The 21,879-nt window shown below is 41.5% G+C and overlaps 1 long non-coding RNA gene across 1 annotated transcript; it reads right to left on the minus strand.

Annotated features, from left to right (window-relative positions):
- Positions 1-779: 779 nt before the first annotated feature.
- On the minus strand, positions 780-21,501 carry LOC101673632. Its single transcript, XR_198874.3, has 5 exons — positions 21,358-21,501; positions 13,539-13,633; positions 12,683-12,735; positions 3,080-3,266; positions 780-1,606 (listed from the first exon to the last, which is right to left on the minus strand). It is a non-coding gene; the product is annotated as an uncharacterized LOC101673632 (long non-coding RNA).
- Positions 21,502-21,879: the final 378 nt, after the last annotated feature.

Below are 21,879 nucleotides of genomic sequence, written 5' to 3' on the forward strand. Positions count from 1 at the left end.
TGTATGAGGCTGCAATCCCACTGAAAAGTCGAAAGGAATCTATGAACTTCTGGAAAAAGCACATCCATGCGAAAGTGTGCATATAACTCATTTATAGCACAGGAAATATACACCTCTCATAGAGTCATCAATCAAATCAATCTCTATACAGTTTTGTCTTTCAGTCTTTTTTTTTTTTCCAGATAAAAATGAATGGCTACTTCCTCCTCCCTCAAAAGGAAATAGATACAAATTTCCCAAAGCCAGCAAAAAAAATAAACATTCATTCTGCTCAAAAGTAAATTTCTACCAGAAGGTTCTTTGGTCTGGATTGACTGAGACGGCGAATGTGTGGATCCAATGTGGTCATCGGTGACATGCGACCTATTTCATTTCTTCTTCATTTCGAGAGCAGTAAGAGCTGCAAGGCTGCTGCATGAACATGAACAGTGACAAAAGGTGTCAGAATTCCCGTGGCTCCTGCGGCCAGGTGGACCCGAGGCTAGTCAGAGAAACGCCAGAATTCACCAAGATGGTGGAATGTGTTTTACATCACTTCCTTTGTCGAGTCACAGGAGTCATCTGTGTCAGCTTCTGTCTCATTGACACCATTGGAGGCAGCCTGAAGGTTATACATTTCAGACTTAAGGATGACTGAGCTTAAGAAAACTTCAAAACCCGGGCACCTGGGTGGCTCAGTGGGTTAAGCCGCTGCCTTCGGCTCAGGTCATGATCTCAGAGTCCTGGGATCGAGTCCCGCATCGGGCTCTCTGCTCAGCGGAGAGCCTGCTTCCCTCTCTCTCTCTCTGCCTGCCTCTCCATCTACTTGTGATTTCTCTCTGTCAAATAAATAAATAAAATCTTAAAAAAAAAAAAAAAGAAAAGAAAAGAAAACGTCAAAACCCACTGTAACCTCTCCAGGTGTCCATCACTTCTACCTGCCCCCAAACTAACAAGGATTGGCCACCATCAGGTGTATCTGTGAAGTCATTCCTCGAACACTGATCAGACTCCATCCCCTAATTCCTTCATTCTCAGATGTACATGTTAAAATTTTTGCGCAAGGTTTTGTCCTCTTCGAGCCAAGGAACTCAAATGATGTAGACTGTGTCTCCTCCTTCCCTCAAACTGCTACTAAAGTAATGAAACATCTTACAGTAGATTACAGCTTAAAATCAAGGCAATACGTAAACTCTCCACCACCAGTACCCTCATCTAGAAGAGAAGTCTGAAGTCTGAGGGGCTCAGAGCTTATTTCCAACAGTTTCCATATCAAGGATGGTACAATACTGAATGGAAAGATGTATCCTGTTTATTTGGCTTAAAAAAGAAAAAAAAAGAAAGTCTGCCAAAGATGCTGAAACATAAAGATATTCTTCCTAATCGCTTTGAGAATAAGCACTTCTCTTCCATCTAAAAGTCCATCAAACATCTTAAAACTTGTCCTTGGACACCAGGCAACTTCAGGATGCTGGAGCAAGGCTTCTCAGTCTGTTCCCACTTTCTGACAAGCCCCCTGGAAAGGTGGGGAATCAGGACCTGGCTCTGATCTCATAGAGACGCTTCTGTGCGGTTGACCAGATGCCTGTCAGCATTGTTGGCAGACTCTTGACACCCGCAGAATCTTCTGAAAAAAGCAGACAGTTAGGATAATGAACAGAGCCTTTTTTATTCACCAAGTAGCAAAACCAGATGAAATGTCAAGCTTTGCAGGTGTACAGTGTGTTAGGTTGGGTTTCCCCCCAACAGCTCCTGACATGGGGATTTGAGTGCAAATAGTTTACTTTGGAGGTGATCCCAGGAAGCACCTGTAGTGGAGTGGGGAAGTGAGTCAGGGAATGGAAAGAAGACAATACAGAGTGCATTATGGAGCAGGTTATTGCTGTGGGCCACTCGGGCTCTGTTCTACCTGCAAATGCTGGGAAAGAGTGGAAGATGTGATTCAGAATTGTCCCAAACAAGGGGGCAGGAAGTTCGGGTGCTTAAACATCAATGCCCAGCCATCACTGATTGAGGCTGCTCCTCTGGAGACACTCAGTTTTACAGCATTTGGGGCCTGCCTGGTGCATGGGCCAAGCCTACTCCAGCAGCCAGAAAATATGCTCAGGCAGAGAGTGACATGTGTTTACTGCAAGAAGTCATCCGAATGCAGGGACAGTGAGCGCTAAGGAGACACCGGCAGGGCACAGACGGTGTCTGCTACACACAGATACTGTAGAATTTCTTTCAGGCAACGTTTCACCATTTCCAGGGATGGGGAAATTTCCAAAAACAAGTTCACAAGCAGTGGGTTTTCTTTGTTGACATCATGTAATGGTCAAAACAGAGCTGTGCAAGAAACCATCTCTCATCTTCTCCAGTTACCTGATGGAGAAACACAGATTGGCTTGGAATTCCTCCATGATCTGCTTCAAAATCACAATCAGTGATTCTGAAATGGGTGATGTCACTTGGCCAAGAAGGTTCTACAATATTATTCCTCCTTCCAAACCATACCCTAGCTCAACAATGTCCAAGGTGTCTGACTTCAACAAGGCTGCCAGAGCTCTGGGAATTCTTAATTTCATCAGTGCTGGGATAAACTGTCTCATAGGATGCCTTGAAAGAAGAGACTCTGCATGAATAATAATGCAAGTTTAGGCAAAGCTCTAGCGTTTTCAAAGCAAGTCTACTTTTCACATCACACATTTGGCCTAGAGGATTTTCGAGATGGACAGAAGGAAAATATTCCTTTAACCCTTTCAGCTTCAGTTTTCCATTGTCCCAGACCTCACTGCACAAGATGTATGGCTTTTTACTATGTCTTGTTACCTTTAGTGCTGCAAGTAAAATGGGCTCATCAGATTTCCTTTTCTTGAACACTTTCAATTAATCATGGCCTGATATAGAAGATGGGTGTGTATATATATCAATAAATGTGGGCTGATCTTAATTTTTGTCAGTGGGGGATATAATATCAACCATGATGATTGACATGTGATACTATGATCATCTAACTGATTGTTCACATATCGTGCTATGGGCAGAGCACACTTTCCTACTCATTGATCTTGGGCGGTGCCATGTGACTTGTTTTGGCAAATGGAAATTTACCACTAACCTAGCAGAAACTTGTGTCCTCATGCATTTTGGGTTGGCTCTTCCACTTCTGCTCTTCTCTGTGAGACGACCATGTTATAGGCAGCCATCGGTCCCAAGAGGATAGATGAAGCAGACCTAAGCCCGACCTATGGCTTGGATCCTGGAGTCCAAGCCTTGTCCAGCCATGCTGTGGCCAATTCGCAGACCTATGGGTGCCAGATATATGCTTGTTATTTTCAGGCATGGAGTTTTGGGCTGTTTTGTTACACAGTGTTATTGCAGCAAGAGCTGACTGATATTGTATAACTTAGCACCTTTTATCACCTCTCACGAGCTTAGAGTGAAGAAGATACCTTGGAACACTTGGATTTGCAACCTTCTCTTTTTCCTCAAAAAGCTATGTTTTCAAAAATAAAAGGAAGGACACTGAAAAAATAATATTCTTTTTAGTGTTTGTCTCTCACTTCTCCCCCAGATTGTATGATCTGTGAGAACTGGCCTGTCATTCTACTTATCTTTATTTTTGTGGTTGGCACTAATTAGCAGTCCGTTACAATGCCTGTCTCCCAGCTGATGCCTTTTGATGTGAACTTTTTAAAGTTCCACCTCATTGTAGTTATAACCTTACAACTTCTCACTCTGCCACAGTTTAATTTGTAATCAAAATTATGAACTAATGAAATAACACAAGGCCTGTTTTAATAGGGTGGTTTGCTTGTTTGTTTTCAAAATTATATCAATTTGCCACTTTGCGATATTCACACTTTTTTTTTAATGAAAGCTACATCTTCACTATCACCATTTGAAATGAGATGCCTCCTAGACTTGTTGCATACAATTAAACCACAACAAAAGGAAGCCGAAGTCATTTCACTTTTCATAAGGCTGTAATTATTCTTTAACTATTGGAATACGACATCCCTTAGGAGCTAATTATTGAAAAGCTCTCATCACACATAGGAAACACACAAACAAATCCTTCAAGCACAAAGTAAATGTTCAACATTAAAGAGCCACATCCAGGAAGTCATACCAATCAGTTGGTCCAGCTAATTACTAATCTGATTTTTGGAGTAGTTGCATTAGATAATTATGATGCCTATTTATAACATGAAAAGCACAGCCTTTCATTGACTTTAATAAAGATCTAGCTGCAAGAAAAAAATGTACGAAGAACCATAATACAAAATTTGCATTGCCGCAGAACCTGGGAGAAGTGTGGTAGACATTTTTTTAATAGAAAACATTTCCTCTATCACATGACAGATCTATTCAATATATCTTTTTATGTATGTCATTGTAAGAGACAAAATGAGCTAGTTTATCAATATGGTTTCATATGAGTCATGCAGTCCTGTGTAAGGCCCAATTCAAATTTTTAAATGTCTTATAAAATGCTTCTTTGAGTCAAGTAAGATTCACATTAGATACATACAGAATATTAAAGATTATACTATGGATCCTATTCTAAAGGAATCAAAGTCAAACTCATATACATAATGTGGTGACTGCTCTACTCAATCTGAAATATATTACTATATAATCATATTCAGATCCTTCTTAATTTTAAATGGTTTTAAAACTAACAAACCCTCTCATACACTGTTAATGGGAAGGCATATTAGCACAGCTTTTTCAGAAGGCAAATAGTCAGTAAATATGAAAATTAAAATTGTATATACCCTTCGACCTTGCCATTTACCTTTCAATATCTTTATCTTGCAGCTAGACTTGTATTAGTGCTCAAAAAAAAAAAAAAAAAAGTATAGCCATGTTCATGACAGCATGGGGGGGGTGTGGAGAAAAAAAATAAATAAATAATCAAATTGCCAGTTAATGGAGGACTGCTTTATGGCAAATCCATAAAACAGGATACTTGGCAGCGACTAAAGACAGAGAGAAAGACAGAAGGGACCTATATACACTGTCATGCAAAAAATGTTCAAGATACATTAAATGCAAAAAAATCCAAGTTATAAAACAATGTGTATAGTGCAACCATTTTAAGTAATCTAAAAAGGTATGCATATATGTCCCAGATAAATATATACACAAATATTTTTCATCCCTTTGTATGTTGATGCATGTATTTGTACGATAGTGGCTAAAAAGATATATGGATGACAGGTGACAGATAGACATAGGTAAACCTTCTAGAAGGACACACACAAAAAGAATTCCCACTCTTTTTTCTTGGTAATGGTGCCCTTGGAATGTGAAAACAGCCAAAGACATACGAGAAACAATGAGCACAGGTGTGTCCCCCCACAACTTCAATGGATCAAGATGGCTATCCTTCAACCTGTAGTTTGTGGCCCCTTGCCCTAAGGATTGAATCCATTCTCCCTGGCTTTATTTGCCATTTATCACGGACATGCCACTGACCCTCAGAAGTGGATCTCTTCGACTCTCGTCCTGCCCCTGACTAGGGTGCCTGCATCCTACCAGGCACTCAGTATCGTCACTTGGTTGTTACAGAAGAGGTGAGTAAAGGTCCACTATCCATGTGTCTCCTTCCCTAGCATAGTTGCATGCAGCTAGGAAGCAGCTACCTGGCTAAAGCCTTCCTCTCCCATCCTTCAGCCTCCCTGCATCTAGGTGTGGCCATGTTACTAGTTGGGTATCTCATTTGTCAGTAGAGGTCAGCCCAAGGGGAAGGTAGAGCCACAGAAGGAAGGAGCCAGATCATTGAGTCACCACACTGATGGTCTCAGCAAACAAGACTATCCGCATTGGCTTAATGGGTGAGAAACAAATCTGTGTTGGCCACTGAAATATGGGGGTTTAGCTTACGGTAGGCAATACCAACCACCTAAAATCAGCCATCTAAAATTTAACATGTCTGAGACAGAAACTTGATTTTTTTTTTCTTCTATGCTCCTTTCCCAATATCCCAATCTCAGAATGGCACCTCTGTTTATCTATTTATCAAGCCAAGCCCTTTAATGTCCTTACTGATTCTTCTCTTCCTCACATACCTGACATCTAACCCATCAGTAAAGACCTTGAAAATATATCTAAAATTCGTTCATTTTGTAATGGTTCCGCATCTGACACCCTGACGAAAGTCACCACCCTAGGCCAGCTGGGCTATTCTAGTGGCTTTCTTGATCGGGTTCCCCACCTCCAGTGGACCCTTCCCCTCTCCTTGTCTAATTTTCCACATCAACTCCCGTGTGATCTTTTCAATACATAAGTCAGGTCATATTACTCCCCTAGACAAAATCCGCACAAAATCCGCACAATGGTTTCCATTGTGTCTGAAATGAAATCCAGACTTTGAAATCCCAGTGTCAAGGCCCCACTTGATCTACCCCATGACTTTCTCTCCAAATTCATCTCTTACATCTCTTATCCTCCAGCTCTGCTCAACTATCCTGGCCTCATTAATTCTCCCCCAAGCATGGTGAGCAAGTTTCCCTCTCTTGGTCTTTCATGTGCCATTTCCATGACTTTGGTTTGCACTGTTATTTACTCTCTAGCCTGTCCTTCTCAGACAAGTCCTCTAATGGCCACACTATCTAAAATACCAATCCTTGTCATTCTTTATCACCTTTTCCCACTTTCTTTATCCCCACAGCATTATCTACTGGAGAGTATGCCATGTATCTGTTTATTTGCATATTTCCATTGTTACTGTTACAATGTAAGTGTCATGATGGCAGGAACTTCATCTGCCTCAATTGTCATTGTAAACCCCAGTTCCTTGAAGTGTGCCAGGCATATAAAAAATGTTCAATAAATATTAGGTAAATATGCATTTCTTTTCTTTGAGTTCTGTTGGAGCTTTTGCATACATGCATACTGGGGTCTGTCCCAAAAGCTTCGTATATGCAAATCCACCCGCTAAACATGTGCAATATCATTTTTGAGGCTTTCCTTGCAAATTCCATAGATGTTGTTCCATTGTCTTCTGACATTCGGGTTTGTCCAGAAGATCTTAGGTGACCTGATTTGCATTCTATTTTAAAACATCTGGTTTTTCTTTACAGATGTTTATAATTTTTTTAAAATCAGTATGCAGGCCAATTTGAGTACTTCTTCTCCGTAGTTTTGCTTAAAATGTGATGAACTATTCAGATCTATAAACTCAGACCTTTTTCAGCCTGCACTGCCACACTATCTCATCGTTTTATTCTCTTCGTCCTGGTAGCGTGGCTCAGGTTTGTTCTTTCTGATGCTCACTCAGTTTTCTTTTGTCAGTTTTGCTTTCTCTTGCCTCTGATGAAGATTTTAGTTTGGTTTTGGTATTCTTTTTTATTTTAAAGATTTTATTTATTTATTTGAGAGAGAGAGAGAGAGAGCGAGCACAGAGGGAGAGAAAGTGGCAGAAGCACACTCCCCGCTGAGCAGAGAGCCTGATGCAGGACTCGATCCCAGGATGCTGAAATCAGGACCTGGGCTGAAGGCAGATGCCCAAATGATTGAGCCACCCAGGACCCTTCTTTGGGCATTTTTATTTTGCTCACAATTCTCCTCTCTCTCTCTCTTACTGTATATTCTCTTGTCAGTTTGTATCTGCTTTATGGCTTTCATCTGCTTCTTCAAAAAATAATGGTCTCCTTCAGTATTCTATGGAGGATGCTAAATAGCTTTTTAATTTCCTCTTCTGTTTCCAGCAGTAAATCATTTTCAGAGGACTACTCATTCTCTGGGTCTTCAGGATGAATGTTCTATGGTAGTTTCTCATGTATTATGTTTTTCCCTCTGCTTATTCATCAAATAACGCTGCCTCAAAGAGCAGCACTCATGCAGTAGGGGGTCAGATGCACACGTTTCTAGATGGCAGGGAACCTGAATTTGAGACCAGAGGGTGAGGTGGGAAAGGGATGAATGAACACCTGATTGCCACCCGGGCACCCCAAATTCATAAAGAACCTAACTTTTGTCTTCCACCACGCTCTCCCTCAAATATTTCTTCTGTAGTTTCTCATAACCCCAAATTCATTTCTTTCTGGCCTTGATTTCCGTGATTGATGGCAACCATGTATTTATTTTCCCTAGTACTGTCGATGATGGACCTTATGAAAGGGCTTCATTATTGTTAATTACCAAGTGGTAAACATTAATGTAAATTAGAAGCCTTGTGGAAATGGACTTCAACTTCAATCAACAGCCCTTTTCACCTGTTTCCAAAGGCTTAAAATGTGTGTCGACAAGTGTGGGGAGTTAGGTAGGAATGGATCACAAGGATGAGGTAGACACGGAGCCTCCCCAAGGAAGCCTGTAGTCTGACAGGAGCTAAAAACAAGTGCTTGGGGCATTTGACGATACAAGGCCCAAGCAAAGAAAAATAACTGTGGCATTACAAAAATGACCAGGCAACGTATGTCTAGGTCTACCAAGATGAGGCTTCAGAGGGGAGGTGATATTTGGGTATGGTTCAGGCACAGAGATGAGAAAAGACTCCCGGCATGAAAAAAGGCTCTGATCAAAGTTTCCCCAAAGGTAGAAAAACTTGCCTGGGTATGGATAATAATAAGGGTTTGCACGTGGGTTGAGGAGAGGGAAGTGTTAGTTTCCTACTGCTATATTAAAAAATCACCACGAACTTAACAGCTTGAAATAACAAACATGTATCATCTCACAGCTTCTGTGGGTCAGAAGTCTGGGCTCAGCTTAGCTGGATTCTCCCCACAGGGCTGAAATCAAAGTCTTCCTCTCTCGGGCTCCTCTCACAAGGTCATGTGGTTGTTGGCAGGGCTCTGTGCCTTGCTGTCGTATGACTCAGGTGCCGATTTTCTTGTTGGCTATCAGCCAGGGGCCACTCTTGGCTCCTAGAGGCCACTCTCAGGGTCTTGACTCCATCGCGTGCTCCTTTGTAGACCCTCGCACAGCATGGGAGCTTACTTCTTCAAGGCTAACAGGAGAATCTCTCTGACTTCTGGAAGGTTCTAGTCTCTCCGTTTAAAAGTTCACCTAATTAGGACAGGCCCACCCAGGCAGGATATCTCTGCTGATTGAACTCCAAGTCAACTGATTAGTAATCTAACCTAGTCAAAGATTTCTCCCACACTCAAGGGGAGAGGATGACATGGAGCATATATACCACGGAGGCAGGAATCTTGGGAGCCTGATTAGAATTTTGCGTATCACAAGGGTTGATAAAGGTTTACAAGGACATTACTCCTGGTGAGTGAGAGTGTCAAGTACTGGAGGACCCTGATGGCAAGTGAAGGAGTTTGGAGACTGATGATTTTTGAGTTGCATAGCAGCATAATAAGAGTTAGAACAGAAGATGGCAGCATCTTTATCGGAATTCTGCAATGATTCGGATAAAGTTACTTTACTGGCATGTTAAATATTAAAAAGTTTTAGAGTAAGGATGGCAATTAGGTTGTATTAACTCTGATCAAAAAGTGGCAGATCTCTGGAGGACTGTGCGGGGAGGATCTGTGGCCATCTCTGGGCTTAGCGGGCGACAGTGCTGGGATCTATTCGCAATGTCTGCTGGGGTGAGGGTGGTGACAAGTGGTAGCACAGGAGCTGAGGACCAGCCACCCTGGCACTGGGGAAAATAGTTCCAGAACTGGCGCCTGTGAAAAGGAAAATAACAAGTCTATTTTCCAGGACTCTGTGGTTTAGTCTAGCATCTTCCAAAGCAAATCAAAAATAGCAAACATTAATAAGATCTTCAAGCCTTTTCTAAATGCCAGGAGTTAGAGCAAAATACAAAATAAATTAATCCACTGGGAGCTTCTTCTACTCGTTCCTCCTGCCTGGTAAAAATACAGCTCCAAAATTTAGGAATTTCTAACAATCTCTTTAAACACAAGAAAACAGGTCTGCTGCCGGCAAAGAATTCAAATGCACTTGCTCTGGACTTTGATGATGCCTTCCAAGACTGCATGGAGAGGGATGAGGAAGTTCAATGTCTAATGATGGGTCCGAGTCCCAGCCAGAAGCACAAAGGCAAGGTCATGTGCATGTGTGTGTTGGGGGTGGAGGGGCGGATGTCAGCCGGGCAGAGCACACTCTTACCTGAGCCTTCCACTGCTCAGGCTACTCCACCTCCTCTCAAGCACCTCAGTCTTCAGACTCAAGGGCAGTAACCCATAGCCTGCATGGGCATTGTTTCCTAGGACAAGATCTTCCTTGGCTACTCATTACTACATAAGACAATGCTTATGAGGGTTTGACTCCAGTGCTTGTCACTAGAGTAATTTCTGGCTCTACCTTCCAGTGGGGTGGTAGATTAGGCTTACCGCTTAATAGATGGTTTCTCTGCGTCCCATCCCCCACGTGTCCTCAGAAGGAGTACACTTCCCTCCTCCATAGATGTAGGACGTGTCCACGCTACCCACCACTGCCTCACACTGGGTGAGGTGTACTTCCAATGTAGCTGATGTTGGGCTTGGCCACATGACTTGCATTGGTCAATGGGATGTTAGTGGTTCTGATAGGCTTGGAGGTTGCTCTTCTTGTATTTTAGCCAGGACTGGGAGATAAATGTGCACAGACAGATCCCTGGTCCGAGGAGGATGAGAGATATTTGGAGCAGACCTTGAGACCCTTGGACTCAAGCCTGCCAGAGCCCCGATGAAGTCAAGAAAGCTATCCCATCCAACCCAGGTGAAAGCAAGAATCAATGGCTTATCTTTAACCACTGAGTTTTGGAGGGATTTGCTATACAGTTACCCCAGCAACACTTGACTGGTACAGTAAGTATGAGGCCTTGGGCCAGTTACCTTTCTTGGCTCTAAAGGGCACAGTGATGGGACCTCCTTATAGGGCTGTTTAGAGGGTCAACAGAGATATGGCACCTAAGTCGTTGACCACAGTGACCCATGCAGAATGGGCAGTTAATGAATAGTCATCCTCTTCATTAAGAGCATGGTCTCTTCCTCCATTTATTGTTTTGTTCTGGCACAGACTGCTGGGGGTAGGAGAGGAGACTCAGGTGTGAGAGTGATTTCAAAAGCAAGGCTATGTCTATATTAGCAAAGGAACTTAGAGGTGGCCCGCTTCCTTCAGTTAAGTATTCTTGCTCCCCAACATCACATACGGCTACACTCAGTGTCCTGGGATCATTAACGCTCAGGGCACAGACTAACATGGTCTTCCATCTTAGAAAGGCTTCAAGACTGTGGAGAGGCAGGGGTGAGGTTCTGGGGGCTGGAAGGAGGAGCCTGGGAGAGGGGACTACAGGTAGGGGGGCCAGAGGAAGATGTTCAACAACCAGGGCCAGGCTGCAAGAGGCAAGTTGTTCCATCTGAGGCTGTGGTGTGGGGGAGTTGTAGATCACTAAAGTTTGCAAGAAACTTCTGGAAGTTTCACCCCAAACCCAGCACCAGTGCAATGACCCAGGGCAAGATGGTGGCTTGGGATCTCAGAGCTGAGAATTCAGAGTTGGAAGGAGAAAGGGTCTCCAAGAAGATACTCAGGGACAAGCCAGAAGATCAGTCTGGGTTGAGTGTTTTGAACAACCCCAAGGCAGGCACTCATACTTAGAAGCTCAGTGAAACAAGAAAGAGCTGGGACTCTGCCAGACTGTCTGAGGTTCAAATCCTGGCTCTGCCATTTATTAGCTGTGTGACCTGAGGCAAGTTACATAACATCTTTGAACCTTACTTTCCTAAGGTATATTAGTTACTAGAATTCTCTTGTCAGGTCCTTGTAAGGATTAAAATTATATATATATATATGTATATATATATATATATATATATCAAAATAGACTATAGTAGCATCCATTATTATTGTTGTTTGTTATAGGCTCACAAACCCATATGTGATTCTCTTGAGCCAGATATACATGTTTCATAATTTGGAATTGTTCAGATTTTAGCAAAGAAATCTGGTGCTCATATAAACATTTTAGAAAAGAAACATAAAGCTCATGTAAAATTGCAGCAGGGTCTGGGGCTGCATTCTGTAACCAAACAACATGAATATTTAAGCAGTGAAATGTATGAATATTTAGATCAAATAAAAACTATAAATAGTTTCAAGTCAGTTCGGGTCAGGGTTTCCTACTATGTAAGATTTTTTTTAAAAGCAAAGTAAACAAATGAAAATAAAAACAAAATCCTTTGAGTTTCCGGAGTTTTGGGGGCTTGGGAAATGCATAGAGAGATTGCAGCTTTTCTGGGCAGAAGTTACTGGAGGTTACCTAAGAGTGTTGGGTCGGGAGCAAGGTGCAGAGAAATGTTGTGGGGAAAGACTGTAGGAGGCAGGCTTGGAGGTGAGACCCTCAAAGACTGGAAGAGCCTTGAAGGCAGGACTCAGGCAGCAAGGCAGGTATCAGTGTGGGCAGGAATAGGAGCCCAAGATGGATTGCTAAGAACTTGTCAAGGGGTCACCGAAGGCTGGATTATGAAGAGCCTTAAATGCCAGGAAAGCATAGATAGATAGATAGATAGATAGATAGATATATGAAATGTATATAATGAGTTTTGCTAGGATGAAACTGAGCACTCTCTACCTCTGGAACAGAACCTGGTAGGTCATTCAGAAAGGATGGTCTGCAGCTATGCCTTCATGTAGGTGTGAGCTTTGTTCTAGAATGTTCTTTCCTTCACCTTCCAAGTCTTGCAAAGCCACACCACCCACTCTGAGAAACTGCCTTTCAACACAGTGGTAGATACTGTCAGCATTCCACCTGCATCACCATGGCACTCACCTGCTGATATGGGAGGATTCTGCCAAGAGCTTTTTCTGGCAGACCCTGGGCTCCTGCACAGAGTGGAAGGGAAATGCAAAGAGTTAATACTCTCAGAAACAGCCTGGAACACGTGACGGTCAGGATGCTAGGATAACACCCATTCCTTCACCCTTCAGGAGGGGGCCAGATTAACACTGTTCTCCACTGTGTCCCAGAGTTCCCCAGGGGGCATGGCCCCAGATCCCCTGGCAGTAACCTTCAATGCATTCTTTTTGGGCCTCCTGCCTTTTTTGTTTTGGTCTCATTCCGTATCTTGTTTTCAGGTTTGGGGATCACCTCCAAAGTAAACTGGTTGCATTTAAATCTTTGTCTCAGGATTTGCTTATGGAGGAGCCCAAACTGGGTCAGCAGTCAGAGGATTGCCCTTGATAATACACTGACCTATTCATGCCTTGGTTCATGCTTTCTGTCAAGAGAGACTAAGCTCCTTGAAGACAGGCATTTTAAATTCACTTTTGAATCCTCATGTTGCCTAGCAGAGGGTAAACATGAAATGATATGGATTGGCTTGGAAAATTGTGATTACTTAGAAGTAGCAAAAAGTCACCAATGACTTCAAGGGTCAAAACTTAGATTCTAAGTTTTAATCATTTGCTGTCACACTGACCTGCTTGATGATCTTGAGCAAGGAACTCCTTAATACGAGGAAAGGTCATACTAACTATGAAACTTACTATGAAGGTCATAAACATGGAGCAGGAAACCATGTTTGAATGATGGTTACATGGTCAAGCAATGTATAGCATCCACGTGCTGTGCCTGTGTGCGCGCGCACGCATATGGAGACCTGTGCTTTTGCAGGCATAGATCCTACCTGTCTTGCTCTTCTCATTCTCCTCCTGCAAGCAAATGTGGAGACAGAAGACATTTTGATAACGTAGCAAGGGTCAGAAGTCTGGTTTCTAAGTCCTAAAAAGAAGAGAGAATTGGGATAACTCTGAATGTCTCAGTTGCCTCTCGGGGCCTCAGTTGCTCTATCTGTAGGAAGGAGAAAGGGGAAATGTTTTTTAAGGAGCTATTTATAATGATCTTGGTTTTAGAAAGTTAAATTAGGGGAAAATCTGAATGCAGAAAGAATGCACCATGTTGGTTTCACATTGTTCCTTTTTAGAACACCAACTGGAAACTGATGTGTTTAAAAAAAAAAAAGTCTGTGCTATTACACTCACCATGCTTTCTTTATGAACTGGGCTAAAGAGGAGAGATTTATTTGAAAGTCAATAGACTACAGTATTTACAGGTCTACTGTATGTGCTAGTTTAAATTCAACATTTTGAATGGGGTAGAAACAAACACATCGGAATTTGACCAAGGATACATTCGTATGTCAGTTTAATGCTCCAGCTGTTTAATCAAAATATGAATAAAAGGTCTAACGCCCAACAAGCAAAAATATCATAGTTGTGGGATTCAGTGATTGCTTCCCCATTGTCATCCAATTACTGTGTAATTTTTCCCTGTGACTGAATAACTAACTGTTAGCAAATAATGAAAAGGCAATTACAGCCACGCTTTGTTCCTATTACTCCCTTCGTTTTATTCCGGCTGTAATTATTGTCAGAGCTGGAGGTTTACTGTAGCATGGAAGCAGCACCAGGAAGGAAAATGGAATGGGCCTGGTGCATGGAAAATTGGAAATGTCACAGCTACCTTCGTCGGCACTGTTGGACTTCTGAGATTAAAAAATCAGAGGAGAAAGCTCTCCATGTGGGTTTTACAAATTCTCTACCTCAAGCTGTTGTGGCAACTGGGGGGAGTGGGGACAGGGGTGAGGGTGGGGGATGGGCAGGGAATCAGGTACCATGTTTGTCCTGTGTGCCTGTGTACATCAGTCCCATAGGACCGTGCCTTTCACTGCAGTCTGCCTGAAAGCAACTCTTGAAACTCTTCTTTTAGCCTTTGCTTCTCATTAATGGTCTCCATGCTGCTTCATAATGGGGAGTGGCATATAAATGATGCATTTTATGGGGTTTGATCTTTCTTCAGAGAGGAAATATGCCGCACATGGACAGATGTCGGAAATGAAAATGATGATCGTGCCCTTTTTGTGTAGTTACTGGCACCTATTTTTAGAGGCTTTCACTGACCGTGTATAATGTATCTTCCTTTTTAATTTTATTTTTATTAAGAAGAATCTGTTAAAAAATTAAGAATTTTAAAAAACTAAATAAAAGAATAGAAGTACGTTTCTGATATTATTTGCTTGATAAGCACATCTTATTTGCTTGATAAACACATCCTGAATACCTATGATATTCAACATTCTGGACTAGGTACTGAGGAATCAAACAAAGATGGGTGTGACATGATCCTTGACCAAGAAGGCTCCATCTTCACATTCAAATAAATGTCTATCTGCATGAAAAGCAACTGATCATAGAAAAACAATATGTTTGAAGACCTGGATTCTAATTCCAGCTCTAGAACTTACTCACTGGTTTATCTAATGTATCAGTTAGCTACTGCTGTGTAACAAACTATCTCCCAAACTCTGTAGCTTAAATCAACACTCATATATAACTAAAGCTTGTTAATCTGCAGGTCAGTGAGAGGCTCTGCTCCAGGTTGGGGTTGGTTGGTGTATCTTTGCTGGGGAAGCTTTGTCCATGTGTCTCATGTCTTCCTTTCTGGGAGAGCTGGCCAGCCTGCATTGTTCTTCTCATGGTACTGTCTGAAGAGCAAGAAAGAAACCAGAGAAATGCAAACACACACACACACCCAGCAATTTCAAGTCTCTGCTTTAGTTATGTCTGCTAACATCCTATCGATCCAAGCAAATTACATGGTTAAAGACAGAATCAAGGGTCAGAGAAATGTACTCTACCTGTCAATGAGAAGAACTTCAAAGATAGATGACAAAGGGAATGAATACATTTTAAAGTGAAGAGGTAGGGGAATTAATGCAATCAACTTCACTTGGGTACAATTCCATGCCTCAGTTTCCTTGTCTGCAAAAATGGGGGTTTGTTAACCTGTTTTAAAATACTATTGGAAGTATCAAAAGAGAGGAAGAGCATTAGTACAATTTGACAATTGAAGAACTATAACCATGTAAATAATTATTGCTCTTATTGCTTTCTACTTACTTGTAATACCATAAAACTGTTATTTCTTTTTTCCTAGAACAAAATGGGAGACTACCTATAAACTTCAAATTTCTTCAAGTTCAACCATCAGCTATTCTTTCATTCATCAGAGGTATTAAAATGGGAAATGGAAATTTCTTACTTATAGATTTATTCTTTCTTGTTGTATTTGTAAAACAGGTCACTTCTCCAAGACCCTGATCTGATTTGAGGGCAGACAGAATCTCAAAAGCTATTGTTCTTGGTTCCTGTGGCAGCCAGCCCTGAGCGTCCCCTGGGTTTAAGGTGGAAGAAGAAAACATTTATAGGCTAATGCAAGCTGTTTTGGCAACTACTGCCCTTGGGTTATTTCCATAGCAAAAGGAAAGAAGGTTATAAGGGGTTGATTGGTCATAAATAAATAAGCAAGGATATACATTCACAAGGACAGGAGAAAGGCGAGAAAGGCGGATTAGTAATACCAGAGATAAAAGTGTAATTAAAAAAACTCAGAGACTCAGACAGATTTGGATTTGAATCCTTGCTGTACTACTTAATAACCAGTTTATTTAGCTCCTTGGAGTTTCTGTTTCCTTTATTTGTAAATGAGGCTTGCAGCACCTCATTTGCTGTGCTCCTATGAGGACTAAATGAGATAGAATATAGGACATTCCCAGCATTGCCTCTGGTACATACGATGTACACAAGAAATTAGTTCCCTTTTCCCATCCAGATGTTTTGAAGTTTATTTTCCTAAGAATATGTCAGGTCACAGTTATTGAGTTCTATGACCAAGACCGTGAAATACTTTATTTTCTCCATTTAGCATATCTCAGGCTAGCATGGATCACAGCGGTGGCAGAGTCTCCAAGAATAACTCCAACAAAACAAGCAGACTGGCCACAATGGGTTCTGCCTGAGAATATTGCAATCACTTCAGAAGTCAAAGAACCCCAAGAACTTGTCCTCTTTCTGTTTGTCGTAGCACATCTAGTCCCATTTTCGTTTGGCAAAATTCTATTCATGTATAGATTAACCATATTGTTCCTCCAGGCCAGGACAGCTGTGTCTCTGTCTGTTTCTCTCTCACACATACATGTCATACAGAGCTTGTCTTAAATATGGTCAGGGTCTCTTGGAGGCCAGGATTGTAGCAATTGGAAAGCCAAAGTCTCTTATTGGGCAGAGAGAGCCATGTAAGAACAACACAGAAGAGAAAGAAGAAAGAAGTTTTTTTACATGAAAAATAGAGATGTGAATATCATAAGAAACATAGTTTGCTAAATTCAACATATGTATTTTAAAAAATAATTGAACAGATAGCATGTATGGCAGGAATATAATATTTAATATCAGAATAAATTCAGTATTATTGACCCCATGAAGGAAGTTAAGGACCATAAGTCCATGACAATCTTTGTAGAAAGTGGAAAAAATGTCTTATAGCAGTGATATATCTAAAGTTTCTTTGTATTTATTTTTTTTAAATATAAGACTAATAGAGAACAGCCATCACCTGATAAAAAGACTATGGCAAAAGACGTACTCAGTGAAGATGCATTGAATGTGCTCCTTTTAAGAGAGTTAAGTGAGGGGGCACGTGGGTGGCTCAGTCGGTTAAGTGTCTGCCTTTGGCACAGGTCATGATTCCAGGGTCCTGGGATCGAGCCCCACATCGGGCTCCCTGCTCAGCAAGGAGCCTGTTTTACTCTCTCTTCCTCACTTGTGTGCTCTCTCTCATTATCATTGTCTCTCTCTCAAATAAATAAATAAAAATATTTTTAAAAAAGAGAGAGAGCTAATGACTTTACTCTAATAATTACCAACTAGAATGTGGTAATAAAAGATAGGATACTGCCTAGAACAAGAAGTAACATTAGAAAGCACCAAGTGTGCAAAAGTCCTCTAAGCAGAAAATAAAAAATGGAAACACTTTTCAAGGGTATAAAAGAAAACTCAAATTAATAAACAGATTAATAAACAGAGTTGGCTGGACATCCAACTCTTGATTTCAGCTCAGGTCATGATCTCGGGGTCATGGGATCAAGCCTGGTGTTGGGCTCTGTGCTCAGCAGGGAATCTGCTTTCTCTTCTCCTTCCACTCCCCGCTTTCTCTCTCTTTCTCAAATAAATAAATATAATCTTAAAAAAATAAATAAAGAGACAAAACATCCTCCTGGATGGAATGACCTGGCAAAACAAAGATGTTAAATCTCCCTAAATAAAAATACATACAATTCTAATTAGTGTCCTAAGAGGATTTTGTATTTCATTGGTATCTAAGAGAGATATTATCACCAATGAACGGGCAAGTACAGATTATTTAGTGAAAGGAGAAATGAACTCGAAGCATGGGGAAGCTGGATCACAACCCCACAGTGTGAACAAAACCGTAAGCACTGGATGAATGAGATGAATTAAAGACTGAAATATGAATAGTAAATCTTAATAAATAGAGTAAAAAAATTATATAAATAATTTAGTGACCTTGGAGCAGATGTTGATTTTTTATTTATTTATTTTTTTTGTCAGAACCCAAAAGAACAAATGATAGAGTTGGGGGAAAAGGGTAAGGGGTACAAAAAGATACAAATATGTGTTTCCCAGAAAGAAAAACAGAAAGAGCTACCATGTATACAAAGCTCATGCTCACAGATAGTCAGAAATATGCAAAGGAGAACAAACCGGGTTGGCATTTTATACCATTTAAACTGGGGGAAAAGTCAGATCATTGGATAATATTCAATGATGATGAGGATGTTAAGAAACAGGGCCTCTCCTGTATGGATTGCTGGTGGGAGTGTAATCCACGAGGTATTTTGGAGAGGAATTTGGCAGTGATTAGAAAAATTAAGTACACGTAAATCCTGGGAACCTAGGATCCCTACTTCTGGGTGTCTACCCTGGAGACAGTCTCCCAAAGGTTCACAGGAAGACATGGGTGGGGTTGGGGTCTGCTTGTGAAGCATTGCTTGAACTGACAGAGTTGGAGATGCAAAGGTGTCTATCAGAGGCGGAACAGAGAAGTTAAATGTGCTTCTGGTACACAGTGTCTTACCTGCAATTTTTTTGGTAAAGATTTCATGTGTGTATATATTCATTATGTATGTATTTAAGAGAGAAAGAAAGAATGAGCAAGAAGGGGGAGGAGCAGAGGAAGACGGACTAGCACACTCCACACTGTCACGGAGCCTCATGCAGGGCTCGATCTCACGACCCCGAGATCATGACCTAAGCCGAAATCAAGAGTCCGAAGCTCAACCGACTGAGTCACTCAGGAGCCCCTCTTAACCTGCAATTTTTAAAAGAATAAAAACCTCTGAAAATGTGAAGGTTTCCTTTTTTTTTTTTCCCCATAAATTTGGAACAAACTTACTTGGTGGCAAAACGTTGCCTGAACTGACATGAAGCTAGTTAGATTCTTAATTTCATTTAATGTGACGACTCACATGTCTTGATGCAGAAATATATTAGTGGGCTTGACGACAAGATGCTGCCTAGGGCTTGCAGAATGAGATGTGTCGTCCAATGCCACCTAATTATAGCACAGAAAACAATACAAAATGTATTCAAGGAGATGCACCTATACGTGTATAATGAGGCAGATTGGAAGAGCCCCAGTTAAACTCACCAGCAAGGATGCACTTGTGGGGAGTCAGAGATTTGGTATTAGGATAGAATATTTGGAATGAAGGGAAAAACATTTTTAAAGTGGACTATAGAAGATAAAAAATGAAATGAGGTACACTTAAAATAAAATAAGATAAAATAAAATAAAACCAGGCTAATAGGTAATCACTGACCGGCAGTTCAGCTGTGAAGGGGAACTTCTATAGCAGGTTTGTACATACACGTTGTTTCGTTTTTACAGACGTTTCATTCTCCAACACAATAGCTTAAGACTTTTTTAAACCTCTGTCCTCCCCATAGGTTGGGCACTCAGAATTTAGAACTTGAAAATATGTGTTGACTGGAAACCTGCTGTGGCCAAATAAGGTCACATGGGGAGAATCATGATGTGAGGGCTGTGTGTTCTCAGTGTGGTCAGCCCAGGGAAACTATTATCCGGCCAAAAGAGCACCGGGTTTGTGAGTAGACCTGGCTTCAACTCCCAGCTCTGTCTGCTGTGTGACCTTGCGCAAGTCACTTTGCCTTTCTGAGCTTCAGTATTCTCTGCCCGCTCTTAGCCCTGTTCTCCAACACGCCCTGCCCCCCACCGCAATGATCTTTCTGATGGAGCTCTTCTGGATTTCTTGCAGGTGAAAACAAACATACCCTCTCCATAATTTTGGATATCTAGTCTTCTCCACTAACCTACATGCTGATCACATTTCATTGGCTAGGGAAATCCCCAATCTACCTTTCAAATCAGTACAATCCTCATTTCGACTGTGAAGACTGTCTCTTCTCTGTTCCCACTGCGTCTGAGATCGACTACCCTTTGGACATTTTCCAAATATTCTTTGGATGATTTGAATGCATGACTATTCTGCACAAAGATATAAACACCTGGAGGATAGGAGCTATTATATCTCATTCATCTTTATCATCCTGAGACCTAGCACAGTACCTAGCACATAGTAGGTGCTCAATAACTGTTGGCCTTCACTTGGGGCTTTACTGTTTTCCAACTGTGCGATGACAGTCAACTGAATTCCCAGAAATTGCTTCCTCAAATTGTAAAACAGGGCAAATGATATTTCACAGGGTTGATGCAAAATAAAAACATGAAAACACAGAATCTCCAGAGTGGGAAGGAATCCTAAGGCTCATTTGTCCAACCACCCAAGAGAAGCAGACATTTCACAGTGGCACTTGGTACCTCCCAAGGTAGTCCAATTCTGTATTTGGGCAAGTCTGGCTTATAGGAATGAGTTGAAATCTACTCTTCTACTGCATCAGGGGATGCAGAACACATAGCCTTAACTCTCATCCCATGTCACACTGTTAGTGTGTAGTCAAGACATTTACGACAATGTTCCATTCATCTAGCACTTGGAGGAATCGACTGATCTCTGAAATGTTCAAATGTTTTCCTTGTGTTTGGCAGTTTGTTATTTAATTTGGTTGATTCCCATCAGAAATATTTCAAAGTATGTAATATATTTCCCTGCCTATATACTCAAGGGGTATAGATCATCTGTTAACCAAGCTGGAGATACCAATGACTACCTTGGTGATGTAGTCTTTAAAATGGTGATGTTCTCAGGATTGCTGGAAGTGAATGGGAGATTTGTTCCTATACTGACTGGTCCTAGGCTGCTCTGCCTCCCATGTGTTTTGTGTTTCCTGTTACTTTTCATTTCTCTTTCAACGCAAAGCTGGAGACATCTACTTGTTGCTTCTGTCATTGTGTCGGCTTCTAATAAGCCCTTCCTGCCCACCTCTGAATGGTTTGCTTGGGAAGTACCATCTCCAAATCTGTTAGTAATATGTGTAAAGTAAGGTAAATAGCATCACTCTCAGTGAGGCCATTCTATGAACAAAAGGGGCTTGGTGCTATCTATTTCGATTTCAGTTCTTCTTTACTTCCTTCCAGTTACCTGTGTGCTGGAAAGAAGAGTTTACCTAATATTTCATTGTGCTGATGTGTCCCATTCCAGGTCTGTCTTGGTCCTTTTTCACCATATTTGCATCTCTAGAGGCTGATGCGTAAGATCACCCAGCTTCCTCTAACAGCTGGTTTTCAGGTGAGTTTGATCAATGGGAGGAACCAGGGGGAAACTGGAAAAAAAGAGAAGAGAGAAGTTAAGGGTATAATCTCCATTCCTTTTCTTTTCTGGGCCACGTTCCCCTGTTAAGAGCTGCCACCCTCTATGACCACAGTTCTTGGCAGGTGACCTCTCCTCCAAGGCTGCAGGTCTCAACAGCTCTGGTGACACTGTTCTTTTCCCTTACCCTTTCAAGCTCTGGTATGGTAATAACCTCTCACTGTTGCTGGTTCCTGGGTGATTCATCATCCCTTGTTCATTCCCTTACCTCTACCCACACCTCTGAAGTTGTCCCTCTATTACAGACACTTGAACCGTCTGAGTGGATTGTTTCCTGCTAGCCTTGAGTGAACCACTCACTCATTCAACAAGTATTTAT

This window comes from Mustela putorius, unplaced genomic scaffold, assembly GCF_011764305.1.
Source record: "Mustela putorius furo isolate JIRA1106 unplaced genomic scaffold, ASM1176430v1.1 tig00000174_pilon_pilon_pilon, whole genome shotgun sequence".
Lineage (NCBI taxonomy): Eukaryota > Metazoa > Chordata > Mammalia > Carnivora > Mustelidae > Mustela > Mustela putorius.